This window comes from Apium graveolens, chromosome 3, assembly GCF_009905375.1.
Source record: "Apium graveolens cultivar Ventura chromosome 3, ASM990537v1, whole genome shotgun sequence".
NCBI classification, from domain to species: Eukaryota; Viridiplantae; Streptophyta; class Magnoliopsida; order Apiales; family Apiaceae; genus Apium; species Apium graveolens.
The window spans coordinates 215,018,754-215,035,464 of NC_133649.1; positions in this window are offsets into that span (position 1 = coordinate 215,018,754).

Consider the following 16,711-nt stretch of genomic DNA (forward strand, 5'->3'; position numbering starts at 1 on the left):
ACGAAGATAGTGTATGATCAATAAATGATCTACCCCTTCCAATGTAGGAAGAGAATGTTCAATGCTGATCCACTTATGTTAGTTCAGGAATCTCTCGCCAGAGTGAATGAAATTAGAAAGGAGTTTCTAATTTACATTAAATAGAACTAAGCATAGTGAATGGGAAAGCAAGTGATTAAATAAGATAGGCTTGACACAAGTTACATGCCTTGTATTTAATCGTGACATTGCAGGGTAGAAGGAATTAATTGTACGGTAACTACTCACTGAATATGTTCTTGGTATTATAAAGCAGTGAATTCGTATTATCCGGATAGTCGCGATATGCTGAGAAGTATCACTCACGATGTAGAATAAATATGATTAATTAATTAATCATATTTAATGAATTAGAGAATTTATATAAATAATGATAAAATAGTTTCATTATTATTTATTTCTACTACCGGTGTAATATTGAACCTACAGGGTCACACCACAAAAGAAAATGATTTAATGGTGGAGAAATTAATTAATAATGGCTTATAATTATTTATTTATGAAATGAATAATTAATTGGAAAATTTAATAATTGATTAAATGAGATTTAATTGATTATAAATTAATTAAGATAAGGTTCTTAATATTATTAATTAAGAATTTAATTTTTGGAAATTAAATTAAGTGAGAGAATTATTTCTAAAGAGTTTAGAAAAAGGATTAATAATTAAAAGGTGTTTTAATTATTAGTGAGAATAATAAAGGGTTAATAATAATAATATTTTACGGGGAAAATTTGAGCTGAAAATTTTGCCTATAAATATACTATTATAAACCCTATTTTTTCCTAAACCAAAAAGATTTACCAAACCCTAATTCTCTCCATATTCTCCTCCTTCATTACATCGTTTTCTTGGTGGATACCGGTGGAGTGCTTCACATTTGAGGAGCAGCTGCTAAGGATCTCCGTTCATCGTTTTTGGATCGCCATTAAAGACCTCCATCTTTCCATTAACGTAAAGCTTCTTAAGGTAAACATACAGTACTACGAATTAAATATTATTTTTCGCATGGATCCTGCGGAGGGTTTTGTTTTTTTTTTTAAGATTTAAGTTTACGTTTTCGCTGCGTTTATGTGCTAAAAACCCTTCAATGACATCAGAGCTACTTGCGAAATTTTTTTAATTCGTTTATGTGTTTAACTGTTTTCGATATATGAGCATGTACGTGATTCGCCATGATTTGATGTTGATATAATATGCTTATATATGTATGGTTTTGAATATATGATATTCATGTGAGTTGTATAATCATAAGATGATTATGTAATATGTATATATACTGATATATACATGATTTATGTTTGTTTTAATTATGAGAATCATATTAGATACGGATTCTGAATTGGCTGCTGCAGATTTGCTGAAATCTAGGTCTGGTGTCTGATTTACGCAAACAAATACCCTATTCCATAGGTAAACGAGTGTCTGAACAAAACTGATAGATAAAGCTATCAACGACTCGTCTTTAAGGCGTTTGACGTTGTTTACTGCCCGTAAACAGTGATTCTTATTTTTCTGATTTGATTCTAATTTTTCTGATTTTTGTCATATTTTCTTTTTATGATTAGATCATGGATAATATGATATGTTAAGATCAGATTATGTGTTTTAACATGCTTTTTATGTGTTGTATGAGCATGGTGGATGGTTATGGCCTTTCGACCTTAGTGTAATGGTTTTTGTTTTGGTTTTAAATACAACTTGCATGTCATCAATATTTGTAATCATAAATCTCGAATGTAACTCGAGTTATTCTTGTAAGTTCATTAGATTAGTTTTACTTTCAATCATGTAATGTAATGTAATTGAAGACTCAAGAAGGCTATCCAATGGAGGTGATACAAAGAAGAAGATGAGGCATACAAGAAGTCTAAACAAAGAAGAAGACTTATATAATAAGTAGTTGTATTTATTTCCATCACCATATTAGATTGACCTTGATCTTTATCATGAGCTTGATAAAGATCACATGGGATGGGGCCATAACCAAACACATTTACTTTATTGCACTTTACATTTACTTGTTTATTTAATTTTATATATGAGATATATGCCTATGTTTACCATGCGATGATAGATTTAGGTGAACTTAAATCAATATAAGGCGTGCTCTAGAAAATCTAGAATATGAATCGTTTCTTGCCTTAACAATAAATATTATGAATACTATCGATCATGAGATTCTTATATTTATGAAACACGTAATTGAATATGAAATTTTTAATATTGAGAGAAAGGATGATTCTGTCAATAACAGATTTCTATCTGTAAGAAAGGGTTATTAAGTGACGCCTCTTGACAATGCTCCCCGCGATTTGGGAATCATCTGATTATCGATTATTGATTTGAAATATTTAATTTAAAAGGAAGAATCTCTTTATAATATGATTATGATTGTAACGTAATATAATCCCTCTAATATTAAATAATATCAAGCAGTAATTGGCCAATGACACAACGGGCTTGTGTCGGCAAAGCCTTCCAACATGGTAGAAAGTAGTTCTTATTTTTGAATCATTGTCGTTTCGTGCTACAGCCGAGGGCTATGATTTCAAAATAAGAAATACTTATCTATTACATAGAGATGTGTATATTGAATTAGAATCTAAAGGTCGGTACGTGCCACAGCCGTGGGCCGTTGGAGACTGATTCAATTGTACGAAATGTTGGGTTAGACTTGACTTAGAATATTGAGTTTGTCGTGCCATAGCCGTGACTCAATTATTCAAGAGGCTAAAGTTATATTAGGGAATAACATAAGATGTAATTGACAAGAGTTGTCTGCCTATTGAACATCACATGACGTTTCGTGCTACAGCCGAGGTTGTGTGATGGAATGTAGGATCCCTATTCCCACTAGCATTATGAATGCTTAATTTTCACTTAGGGGGTTGAATAAATTAGATAAACTAGTGGGAGACACTTATGAATAAAGACCCGATTCATATAGTGTTTTGAAATGAAATTGAATATTTGTTAAGTGTTGTTATGTGTTTATCATTTACAGATTTACTATATTCTTCATGTCTTCTGCACTATCACTCCGAAGCATACTAGATGCTCACAAGTTGACTGGTCCTAATTTAGCTGTTTGTTTTCACTGTAACAAGTTGGGGCACTGGAAGAGGAACTGCAAGGTTTACCTTGCAGAATTGAAGAAGAAGAAGGGTAATAAGACTACCGCTTCTGATTCAGGCATGTTCATGATCGAAGTTAATATGTCACTAGGTCAAATTTCTACTTGGATATTAGATACCGCCTGTGATTCTCATATTTGCAATTCGTTGCAAGGACTACAGGGAAGTAGGACTCTTGAAAAAGATGAGGTGATTCTACGTATGGGCAATGGAGCAAGGGTTGCGGCCATATCTGTAGGATCATTTAGTTTACATATGCCTACGGGAAAACTGTTATTTTGAATAATTGTTATTACGTTCCCTCTATTGTGAGGAATATTATTTCTATTTCTATGTTGGATGTGGATGGTTTTTCATTTATTATTAAGAATAATGAATGTTCTATCCTTAGAGATAATGTTCTTTTTGGACGTGGCATTTTAAATAATGGTCTGTATGTATGTGACGTAGAGCATAATTTACTTCAAATTGAACAAACTAATAAAAGAAAACGAGATGATGAAAATCTAACCTATTTATGGCACTGTAGGCTAGGTCATATTAGTGAAAATAGACTGCGTACATTGCATAAGGAAGGGTTACTTGACCCCTTTGATTTTGAATCATATCCTACATGCGAGTCTTGTCTATTTGATAAAATGACCAAATCTTCATTTAATGGACATGGAGAGAGGGCTACATATTTGCTAGGATTGGTACACACAGATGTATGTGGACCAATGTCTACGCAAGCCATGGGTGGATTTTCATACTTCATTACTTTCATAGATGATAGATCTAGATTCAGATATGTGTATTTGACGAAACACAAGTCTGAAGCCTTTGAAAAGTTCAAAGAATATAAACATGAAGTGGAGAAACAAACCAAACACAGTATTATAACTCTTCGATCAGATCGAAGTGGTGAATACTTGAATGGAGAGTTTCTAGATTATCTCAAAGAAAATGGTATAGTCTTCCAGTGGACTCCTCCATATACTCCACAGTTGAATGGGGTATCTGAAAGGAGAAATCGAACTTTGTTAGACATGGTTCGGTCCATGATGAGCTATGCGAATCTTCCAGTATTCCTATGGGGTTATGCATTGGAAACCTCAGCATATTTACTGAATAAGGTGCCTTCCAAATCTGTTCCTCAAACACCATATGAGATATGGAAAGAAAGGAAACCGAGTCTTAAACACGTTAAGATTTGGGGATGTGCAGCTTATGTCAAGAAAGTTGACCCAGATAAGCTGGAATCTCGATCCGTAAAATGTAATTTTGTGGGATATCCTAAAGAGACTTTGGGGTATTACTTTTACACCGATCATCGGGTGTTTGTCTCCAGACATACTACCTTCTTGGAAAAGGAGTTTATCTTTGAAGGAAACAGTGGGAGCAAAATTGAACTTGATGAAGTTCAAGAAGCACAAACTACTACGGATCAGGTGGAAACACCTGTTCAGACTGAACAACCTTCTGTGGAACAACCCATTCGTAGGACAGGGAGAGTGTCTCGCCAACCTAAGAGGTATTATGGACTTGTCATTAAGAATTAAAATGAGTTGTCAATCATTGACGATGACGACCCTGTGACCTATAATGAGGCTATGAGTAGTGTTGACTCAGAGAAATGGCATAGTGCCATGAAATCCGAAATGGAATCTATGTATACCAACCAAGTATGGACTCTGGTTGAGGCGCCTGAAGGTGTTAAGCCCATTGGGTGCAAGTGGGTATACAAAAGAAAGATTGGAGCAGATGGCCAGGTGGAGACCTATAAGGCCAGGCTCGTGGCAAAATGATTCAAACAAAGGCAATGGATTGACTTTGATGAAACTTTTTTCGCCTGTAGCCCTGTTAAAATCAATTCGGATTTTGCTTGCGATTGCTGCTTACTACGACTATGAGATCTGGCAAATGGACGTGAAAACGACCTTCCTCAATGGGGAACTTGAGGAGGAAGTGTATATGACACAGCCAGAGGGTTTTCTTTCCAAGGGAAATGAACACCTAGTGTGTAAGCTGCTGTGAACCATATATGGTTTAAGGAAAACTTCTCGTAGATGGAACATCCGTTTTGATGAGACAATCAAAGAGTTTGGTTTTATGAAAAACATAGATGAACCATGTGTCTACAAGAAGGTTAGTGGGAGCGCGGTAACATTTCTTGTATTGTATGTGGATGGCATACTTCTTATAGGAAATGATATACCGATGCTACAATCAGTCAAAGTATGGCTATCAAAGAACTTCACCATGAAGGACTTGGGAGAAGCAACCTACATTCTCGGTATGAAGATCTATAGAGATAGATCTAGAAGAATGATAGGTCTTACCCAGGGTACATACATCCAGAAAGTGCTTAAAAGGTTTAGCATGGAAAACTCCAAAAGAGGTCTCATACCGATGAGCCATGGAGTGTCCATTTCCGAAAAATGTCTCCTAAGACACCTGAGGAAGGAGAGCGTATGAGTAAGATTCCTTATGCTTCAGTAAAAAGATCTATCATGTACGCGATGTTGTGTACAAGGCCTGATGTTGCTTATTCAATTAGTGTGACGAGCAGATATCAGGCCAATCCAGGTGAAGACCACTGGAAAGCAGTGAAAAACATCCTTAAGTACTTGCGAAGGACCCATGTCATTTTTCTTATTTTTGGTGGTGAATCTGAGTTGAAAATAGAGGAGATGTCAACGTCGAGAGACTTGACACACATAACAACGTAGCAGACCCACTCACAAAGCCACTTTCTCAGAGTCACTTTGATCATCATAAAGACAAGATGTGCATTAGATACCAGAGTGATTGGCTTTAGTACAAGTGGGAGATTGAAAGAGATATGTCCTAAGTCCAATCATGTATGAGGATTTAGGAATAACTTTTATGTAATATGTTTTGATTTCATTGGTATTAATAAAAGACTTGTTTTATTTTTATTGCGGGCTCTATCTATTTAAATGTTTAAATAAGATATACCACAGTTTAGAGTAAAGTTTTTTATGGATTGTGATGAGATCATAATAATGAGACCTAAAAGATGATAACTCTAAACTTAAATAGTTCCTGGTCGTAGGATTACTAACTGGTAATTAATAATCCGCAAAGATCGGTACATACTATGCTTGCTTCATTATGAAGGATGTCTGTTCTCATAGATATTTGTGTGGTGACACTATAGCTAATATGTAGGTGCTTATTATAGAATAAGTTCACTGAACATGACTCACACAGCTGAACAACTGATGGAGTTCACTCACGTGTCAGCAGTTGTTCACATAGTGATAGTTGTACAAGTATCCTTAGACTTGAGGTCAACATAGTCATCTTGTGTACACTGAACTATGCTTTGGTTTAGTTTTTAGTCTGAAGGGACAATTATAAGGGCTCTACTGGGTATAGGAATTTGTACACGATGATGGTGTATGATCAATAAAGGATCTACCCCTTCCAGTGTAGGAAGAGAATGTTCAATGCTGATCCACTTATGTTAGTTCAGGAATCTCTGGCCAGAGTGAATGAAATTAGAAAGGAGTTTCTAATTTACATTAAACAGAACTAAGCATAGTGAATGGGAAAGCAAGTGATTAAATAAGATAGGCTTGACACAAGTTACATACCTTGTATTTAATCGTGACATTGTAGGGTAGAAGGAATTAATTGTACGGTAACTACTCACTGAATATGTTCTTGGTATTCTAAGCAGTGAATTCGTATTATCCGGATAGTCGCGATATGCTGAGAAGTATCCCTCACGATGTAGAATAAATATGATTAATTAATTAATCATATTAATGAATTAGAGAATTTATATAAATAATGATAAAATAGTTTTATTATTATTTATTTCTACTATCGGCTTAATATTGAACCTACAGGGTCACACCATAAAAGAGAATGATTTAATAGTGGAGGAATTAATTAATAATGACTGATAATTATTTATTTATGAAATAAATAATTAATTGGCAAATTTAATAATTAATTAAATGAGATTTAATTGATTATAAATTAATTAAGAAAAGGTTCTTAATATTATTAATTAAGAATTTAATTTTTGAAAATTAAATCAAGTGAGAGAATTATTTATAAAGAGTTTAGAAAAAGAATTAAATCGTTTTTTCTTGGTGGATACCGGTGGAGTGTTTCACACTTGAGGAGCAGCTGCTAAGGATCTCCGTTCATCATTTTTGGATCGCCATTAAAGACCTCCATATTTCCAATAACGTAAAGTTTCTTAAGATAAACATACTGAATTACGAATTAAATATTATTTTTCGCATGGATCCTGCGGAGGATTTTGTTTTTTTTAAGATTTAAGTTTACGTTTTCGCTGCGTTTATGTGCTAAAAACCCTTCACCACCGTCTCTATCATGTATCCCACTGGTAAATTATGCAATTGAATCCAAATGTTTATAAACCATGGTTTCACTTTTGCGGGGTTTTCTCCTGCTGCTACTTGTTCCGATGCCAACATCGCATTGTCGAATGACCATGGCCCTCCCTTTAACACCCACTGCATATCCTCCTTCCTGTAAAACTAAAACAGAAAGAGATCATTATCCAGTTCCTTGATATTTAGCCCCATTGTTGGCCTCCAAACATCTGCAATCTTCGTTTTCATGGCTCGTGTATTTACATTCTTCTCCGTCAGTAATCTCCCCACAAGACATAACTTAAACCTGTTAACACTCTCATCAATATCTCCTTCCAGTACAAATCTATCATTCTCCTCTTCCTCGATGGCTAAATTCGCCATTCTCTCGCCAATGTCTTATCTTGTTGTCATGTTTCTTTCGACCCTTAAGCTCCCACAATATTCAATAATGATTTATGAATATGGAGAGAAACTCAAAACTCTCACATGAATATGGAGAGAAAGAACACCATCAAACTTAAATCTTATTTTCCAATCATAAAACTTGTAAACCCCATTTTCCATGTTTTTCCAGTATTATGCATGTTCTTAAATTAAATTATTGCTTCATAAGAATAAAATATATATAGTTAGGCAGTTAGTATAGGTCCAAATAAGATAAAATGTCAGCTTGCTATTTCGTTCTGAATGGAATGTTTTATCGTTATTAGTTGCAGGTCTTTTTCTTTCAAAGGACAACAAGATAATTTCGCACTAATTAACATTTAAATTATACAAAGAGGAAACTGTCGCTAAATACGTATCGGAAATTATACGAGTACATAATATATTTTAATAATATAATTAATAAATTTTTAATTAAATCATATAATTACTGAGATATCACTCATATTACTAGTATATTCATATTAAAAAAAAAATTGTACTCAACTAACTTAAATAATTGTATATTTAGGAGGATTCGGCTGTATATGACGTTATGTGTGTGTTTTTTTCTAGCTTAAATATTAATCGTTGATTCATCTAGACACCACCAAAAATATCTGTGAATATACTCACCATTTTTTATACTCACCATTTTTTTTTATGTTTTGTTTGTTGCATGTTGAGTGACAAATTTTTGACGGGACCAGGGCACGGTGGCTCCCCCAGAACCTCTTATAAAACTTGTCCATATCTAGTTTTGTGTTTAATTAAAGAACCTTTGTTTTATTGTATATTTTGATATATGAAATTTAAAATATTAGCGTTACAAAATTTATAATTTTTTTTAAAAATATGATAAAGTGACATTAATATTAATAATTTCAATAAATTATTCTATACTATCACATAATATGTGACGTCAAATCATAACAATTTTTTTTATACCTTTATTACTTGTAGTATTACATTTAAAAAAAATTAGATTGCTTGTATAATTTGGTATTCAAAATGCTTATTTGAAGTTTGTCCTTTTAGATAAAGAAAGGATGGTTATAATAATTTGTAATTTAATTAATAAACATGATGTACCCATGTAAAATTGTAGAGACTCGACATGCAGGCGAGCAAGCGCAAATAGAAAGAGATGAGAAACGTAGAAGAAGAATTTTGATAATATTCTTAATTTTACCACCGGTATTATACTAGTTAACTATTGTTTTTGAGCAACTCTAAGAATTTGATCCAAATTTGTACCGAACCCCTCTTCAACTCCAACAGTTCGGTCTAAATCTCAAAATATTTATTTAATTATTTTAAGGTCTTATAATAATAAATATATTATTTTTGTATGATATAAGATATTATCTTTATATTTATTATTATTATTATTAATTACTTGTTTTATTTTAAAATTAATAATAAATAAATAATAGAATTCCAATTAAACTTCAAATATATATGAAAAATAGTAAACACATTTAGTTATAATTTTTATAATAAAACCGTTAATAAGGTCTCATCACATTTTCATTTATGTTGTGTTTCAAATTAAGTTTTATGTGTTGTAATCTTTATTTTTATGTTTGAATGTATTCGTAATTTGAATTCAAGAAATGCAATTATATTTATTTAATTGCGTTTAAATATTTTTTAATTTAAATTATTATTTAAATAAATAATAATAATATCCTAATATCGGTTAATTGCATTTATAAATACCCGAAATCAAAACTTTATGTAATAAACTAAAAGAAATACATTAAAAACTATTATTTTAATCTCGGTCGAAATTTAGACCGAAATTTAGGTCACTATTGGGTGAATTTAGTCTGAAATCGATTTAAATTTGGAATTTTAGGCCACCGTTAGAGTTGGCCGAAGTTTGGTGCCCCTCCGAGTCATTATTAACATTTGTTTATACGAAGGGTAACCCACCAACAGGGCCAACACATATATATTAGAGATGTAAACAACAATATTGTGTGGATGGTTGGTTGGTTGTCACTTGTCATCATGCATTACCAGATAAAAAACCTATGGAACTTGCATACATCATTTAGCCAAAAAAAAGGAAGATAAAAATATTAAAAATCAACCAGTTAATATAATTTGTAACACCACACATGACAACTCGTGAAACAATTCCGTTAATCATTAGCATATACAACATGACAATGACAAATAATTATTGGGATAGTGATATATTTCTTATTTTATTTACGAAATTTGGTTGATTCGAATTTATGTTATCATATTATGGAAACAGAGTGAGTGTGCACTCTGCACGCGCAAACTAGACAGATGAGAGAAAATGTAATGGTCTGGAAAGGAAGTTGACACTGTTTAGTCAACAATTCACAACCAGCTGCTGCTGCTGCTGCTGCTGCTACCATCTTCTCTTCGATAGTGGCTGTACCACCTAGTACTTGAAAGTTGTATTACCTACACTACACTACACATTTTCTATGCATGCATTTTACATCATTCCCTATTATTTTAATTATTATTTGTCTTTCTGGATCACCTGTTCTCGCTGTTGATGCTCACATGAAACAATTCCTTCAATGGAAAACACTGGTGTCACCATTAATTTATGCTTTAATTACAATACATATCTCACCTTAATTGCCATACCTACCATACTAATCCCCATATAATGGATGCGAAAAATTATACTTTACGCATCTTATTTTGACGTAAAACTTCAATTATTGGGATTCCACGTTAGAAGTGGATGGTTTTGAAATTCGATGGCTCGATAGATAAAATAATATTCTAACTGTCGAAAGCAGTGTTGAATCCTGCAGAATGGTAACCTTTGGAGCAAACTTCTTTGGCATTGCTCTGAGGATTTTCCTATTAATCTCAGATTGAGGAATGATCCTTTCCAGAAGTGAGATGGAGTTCATCAATGTCAGAAACCTCCCTTGAGCATCTCGCACGCTTTCATCTCTTTCCAACCTGAAACCTTCATAGTCACTCATTAGCATACTTAATTTTACTTCACGTACCTTAGACGTGCCTTCATGGCTGACTTTGATCGTATCCCAAATCTGCTTGGCAGTAGTACATGCTGAAACTTTTCTTAATTCTGTAGCTACCATGCCATTGAGAAGTGAGTTCATAGCTTTAGCATTGGAATTCATTGCGTTCACTTCTTCGGGAGAGATATCCTTGAGAGATTTTGGCTTCCCTTCTTTCATAGGAATTGTGAAACCGTTTTCTACAACATCCCATTCAAATGCATCACGCTGGAGAAAAATTTTCATCCGAAACTTCCAGTCATTGTAGTTTTCAGCACCATGAAGCAGTGGTGGATAATTGTTTGAATACCTATCTGGTTGAGCCATGGATCGCTAGCAAAATAAACACTAAAAAGAGAATTAAATGCACCTGCTCTGATACCAAATGAAATTCGATGGCTCGATAGATAAAATAATATTCTAACTGTCAAGGCAAATGGGACAGTCTCTTATGCAAATGGGACAGTCCCTTTACAAATGAGACAGGGTATGGGACAGTCTCAATAACACTGCAGAAAATAAATAACAGAAATAAAATGCAGAATGCTGAGAACTGAAAAGTAAAAACACCAGAAGTTTTCACTTGGTTCGGCCCCTACACCTAGTCTATGGCCTACATCCAAGTCCCCATGCCAACTAGCATAGAGAATGTATTATATCAACTTTAATAAAAGAACTTACAGTCTTTTCATTGATTACAAATATAGCACCTGAAAGAAACCCTTTCCCAAGCTACCTTGCTACCTAGCCCACTGCTATTCCTTAGCCTTCTAGCTACCTTGCTATACTTTGAAATCAAGCTTGCCACAACCCGACACAAAGTTGATATGAATACACAAGTACAAGAATAAACAAATTGATTACAACTCAAACTAGGTTTCTTGTTTTTCTGGATATGAATATCTCGGGTATGAAACAAGAAAATGATTTCAGATGATGAAAGATTCTCGTGAAAGTGTTAGCTACAAATCTGAAATGAAGAGTTGTATTTATAAGCAAAGTTCTAACAGATTTATTTTCAAACACAAGATAAGGTTGGAAGATAAGTTTGTTTGAAAATATTTGAATGAAACTTTGAAACTAATCTGTTAGTACGTTTGAAAAAGATAAATCAAGTAAAGATAAGGCTTGAGAGATTTAAACTTGATTTATAAGATAAGGTGGTAGGTTTGTTTGAGATAAGGTTTATCCAGATAAACAAGATATACATAAAACCCTAACAAACCTAATCCTGAGAAATAGCCACTGCTGGAAAATCTGAACAAACTGCAAAGCTTGAATCTCGGTTACTTGCATTCTGTTTATCTTCTGTTTATCTGCAATCATCATAAACCTGAACATCTAACATTCTCCCCCTTTTATGATGATGACAAAGAAAGCATAAATGCTCCCCCTATCAAAAACACTAAAGGCCTGAAAAACAAAATTAGAAATAACAGAATATATTGCAGTTTATAATATGTGCAATTAATATGAGAATGAGACAACTAAAGAATGAATGAGACACTAGATCAATATGCATAAAACAGTCTCAAACATTAAATACTTAAAACACCCCATCCCTAAACCAGGATGTCCAGTTGCAATAGTTATCTAACAAATCCAGAATATCAGTTAATCACAAAGTCATCCAAAAATATCCATCAAAAACATAAACCAACATCACAAAGTCATCCGAAAAACATCCATCAAAAACATAAACACCCATTCAGAAACATAGTCTTAACCAAATAAACCCATCATCATCTAAAAAAAATATCAAACATCTTAAATTTCTCCCCCTTCATCATAAAAGGGTCTCTAATCAGAATCGTCATCAACGTGAACTGGAGCTTTGCCCTTGCCTGAACCAGAAGCCTTGTTCTGGGATGAAGGAAACACTGGAGCTGAGCCGTACTCTGAAAATAGCTTGTCAAAAGCTTCCTTAGCTGGTGCCTTTCCGTCCCGTTCACGAAGCCATTCAAATATCTTAGCCTTGTATTCTTCTCCGGTCATACCAAAAACTGAAGGTGGAGGAATGGCAGGGAGTGGCAGAGGAGCAGTGATTTCTTCTAGAGTACAATCTCCAATCCAGTCTCGTTTCTTGTGCCAATACATCTTACTCTTGTCTTGCATGGCTGACAACTGCTGAGATAAAAACTTAGTCTCTGACCCAAGCTTAAAAAACAACTTAACAAATTCCTTTTCCCATGCCTTAGCAGAGGAAACCATCCCTTCCTGTAGAGTCCCAAACTCAAAGTCTATGGTCTTAGACAACTTGACATCAGAAATATGCAATACAGAGAGTTTGGCATTGATATCATCCAAAGATGAACAGACATACTTCCTAAACAACTCAAAAGAAGCATTTAGAATACTAACTTCAGAAGTTAGTGATCCAAGAGTTTTGACAGAAGCAAAATGCTGATTAAGATTAGCCAAAGCAACAGAATTTTCATTTAATTTGATCAACAGAGAATTAAGAAGAGTATTGGTAGGTTGATCAAAGGGGTCTGAGGCATAATTAGGAGACTTAGGAATACCACCAACATTCCTAGAAGCATCATCAAAAACTAACTCATTGGACTCAGAAACAACTAAACCATTTAAGGTTAATACTGACAAGTCAAAAATTACGGAAATCTTATCAGACACAGAAGCAGGGGTCAAGGCACAAAAATATTCAAATACTCGAGACAAAAGGCCAGGGTATGGTAAGTGCATAGAACCATGCTTGGCACAGTGACCCATATTGGATATAATCAAGGAAGCAACATTGCACTGAATCTTTTTAACAAAAACAGACATAAGAATACAATCTTGGAAAGTGACTCTATCACGACCGGATTTACGAGGCATAACATTCGTATGAAATAAGCGAAATAAAACAAGAGAAACTGGGGTTAAATCATTTACCGAAGGTTTGACTGACACCGAAACAAAATTGTCACCAAGAATGACCTTGAGCTGTTCCTCGTACTGGAGACCAGGAATGTCTTGAAACGCTTGATGAGTTGTCGACGGACAAACTCCCTTGTCAGAAACACCAGTAAACCGTGCCAGAAGATCCGCTTTAAAACAAACAGGATTCTCTTGGACTTCTGAGAACACAATATTTCCATCCAAAATACGTAGCTTGGCGTAGAATTCTTTCACTAACTCGGGATAAATAATCTCCGGGGGCGACAACAATGACGAACAACCAACTGAATCAAACAAGCCTACAATACCGATTTTCTTCAGAAGATCCAGATCACACAGGCGTTCCTTCAGAATCAACTTTGACATCACTTTCGTCGAAGTAGTCTCCTTTGCATGTCGCTCAAAAGAACTATCAGACATTCCGCTTGATACTTCCGGTTCAAAATTACCGACCCGTTGACGCTTGGAACCTGAAGCCGCATCAGTTGGGGTACGTTGAGCGGTAGATCGAGAACGGGTGAAAGGGGTAGATTTGCGTGCCATGGATAGAGGTGAGAAAGTAGAAAAGAAATTGAGAAAGGTTTTTGATTGTGTTTAAGAGAGAGAAGGTGAATAGGAAACTGAAAGGGTTAAGAAGATGAGTTTAAATAAAAAGTGAGAATTGAAGAGATAGAGATTGAAAAGAAGTCGAAGAGATGCAAGACAGAAGTTATGTACTGAAAGAGTAATACATGCACGAGTTTCAAGGATATGAAAAGTCTAATCAAAATATTTACAAAATCTAATGCTATATACACGCATAAACACACGGACAAATAAAATAAAAAAAACACAAATTCATAAACAGGAACCTAATTACTCAAATAATAAATACACAACATATATTTAAGTATTATGACATAATTCATATTTAAACACATAAATTACATAAAATCACGTAATAAATTACAGAGAACACATACCTAATTCACGACGCATTTTACAAAATCTATCTTCAGCTAAAGGCTTAGTGAAGATATCTGCATGCTGTTTCTCAGTAGAAATATAAATAAGCTCAATATTACCTTTAAAAACATTATCTCGTCGAAAATGATGACGAACATCAATATGCTTAGTACGAGAATGCATAACAGGATTTTTAGAGATATTAATTGCAGAAGTATTATCACAATATATAGGAATATTTGAGTAAGAAATACCAAAATCCTGCAATGTTTGTTGCATCCACAAAATTTGAGCACAGCAACTTCCAGCTGCAATGTACTCTCCTTCAGCGGTAGAAAGAGCTACTGAAGTTTGCTTTTTACTATGCCATGCAACTAAACAATCTCCTAAAAATTCACAAGCACCACTTGTGCTTTTTCTATCAACCTGTGACCCTGCATAGTCAGCATCTGAAAAACCGATTAAGTCAAAGGAAGAGGAGCTTGGATAAAATAATCCCAAGTCACTCGTACCTTTCAAATATTTAAAAATACGTTTAACGGAATTCAAATGAGATTCTTTAGGTTGAGATTGAAAACGAGCACACAAGCATACACTATACATAATGTCAGGTCGTGAGGCAGTTAAATATAACAATGAACCAATCATACCTCGAAATTTAGTGACATCTACAGGTGTACCTTGTTCATCCTTTGTAAGCTTAACTGAAGTACTCATCGGAGTTGATTTAGGTGTGACATGATCAAGTGCAAATCTTTTGAGTAAATCCTTTATGTACTTGCCTTGGTGAATAAATATTCCTGTATTAGACTGATTAATTTGTAAACCTAGAAAGTACTGCAATTCACCCATCAAACTCATATCGAATTCCTTATGCATGCAATCAGAAAACCACTTACACAAAGATTCATTAGAAGATCCAAAAACTATATCATCAACATAAACTTGAACTAAAAGAAAGTTATCACGTTTATGAAAAATAAAGAGAGTTGGATCGAGTGTACCACGAATGAAACCATTGTTCACAAGAAACTGACTGAGACGCTCGTACCAACAACGAGGGGACTGTCTCAATCCATAGACAGATTTCTTGAGCTTGTAAACATAGTTAGGGTACTTCTCGTGAATGAAACCTGGAGGCTGCTTCACGTAGACTTCTTCCTTGAGATAGCCATTTAGAAATGCGCTTTTGACGTCCATCTGATAGAGCTTGAACTTCTTGTGAGTTGCAAAAGCCATTAAGATTCGAATAGCTTCTAAACGAGCTACTGGAGCATATGTCTCGTCGTAATCGATTCCTTCCTGCTGGTTGTATCCCTGAGCAACCAACCGAGCTTTATTTCGAATGATATTTCCATCTTCATCTTTCTTATTCTTGAAAACCCAACGAGTACCAATGATCTTGGCATCCTGAGGAGGTGGAACGAGTTCCCAAACATCACAACGCTTGAACCGGTTCAATTCCTCCTGCATTGCAACAGACCAGTGTTCGTCTGCAACTGCTTCTTGAGCATTCTTTGGTTCGAATTCAGCAACAAAAGCACAGAATGCACATAGATTATGAAGTCTGCTTCGAGTAGAAATCCCTTTATCTAAATTAGTGAGAAGATTATCTGGTGGATGATTCTTCACAGTCCTAGAAGACTTAGGAAGTTGAATATTACTCATTTCTTCCTCATTAGAATTGTCTGCCTGGAAATGAATAGGAGTTGTCTCATTCAAAAAAGACTGCCTCATTTCCGCTTGTGAAGATTTATCCAGAGGAGTAACAGAATTCACATTTGAAACACTATCGGGAGTCTTTGGAGAACCAGAAGATTCATCTGAAGCTTGAGTAGATCCTGAAGAATTATCAGAAGACTGAGATGGACCTGGAG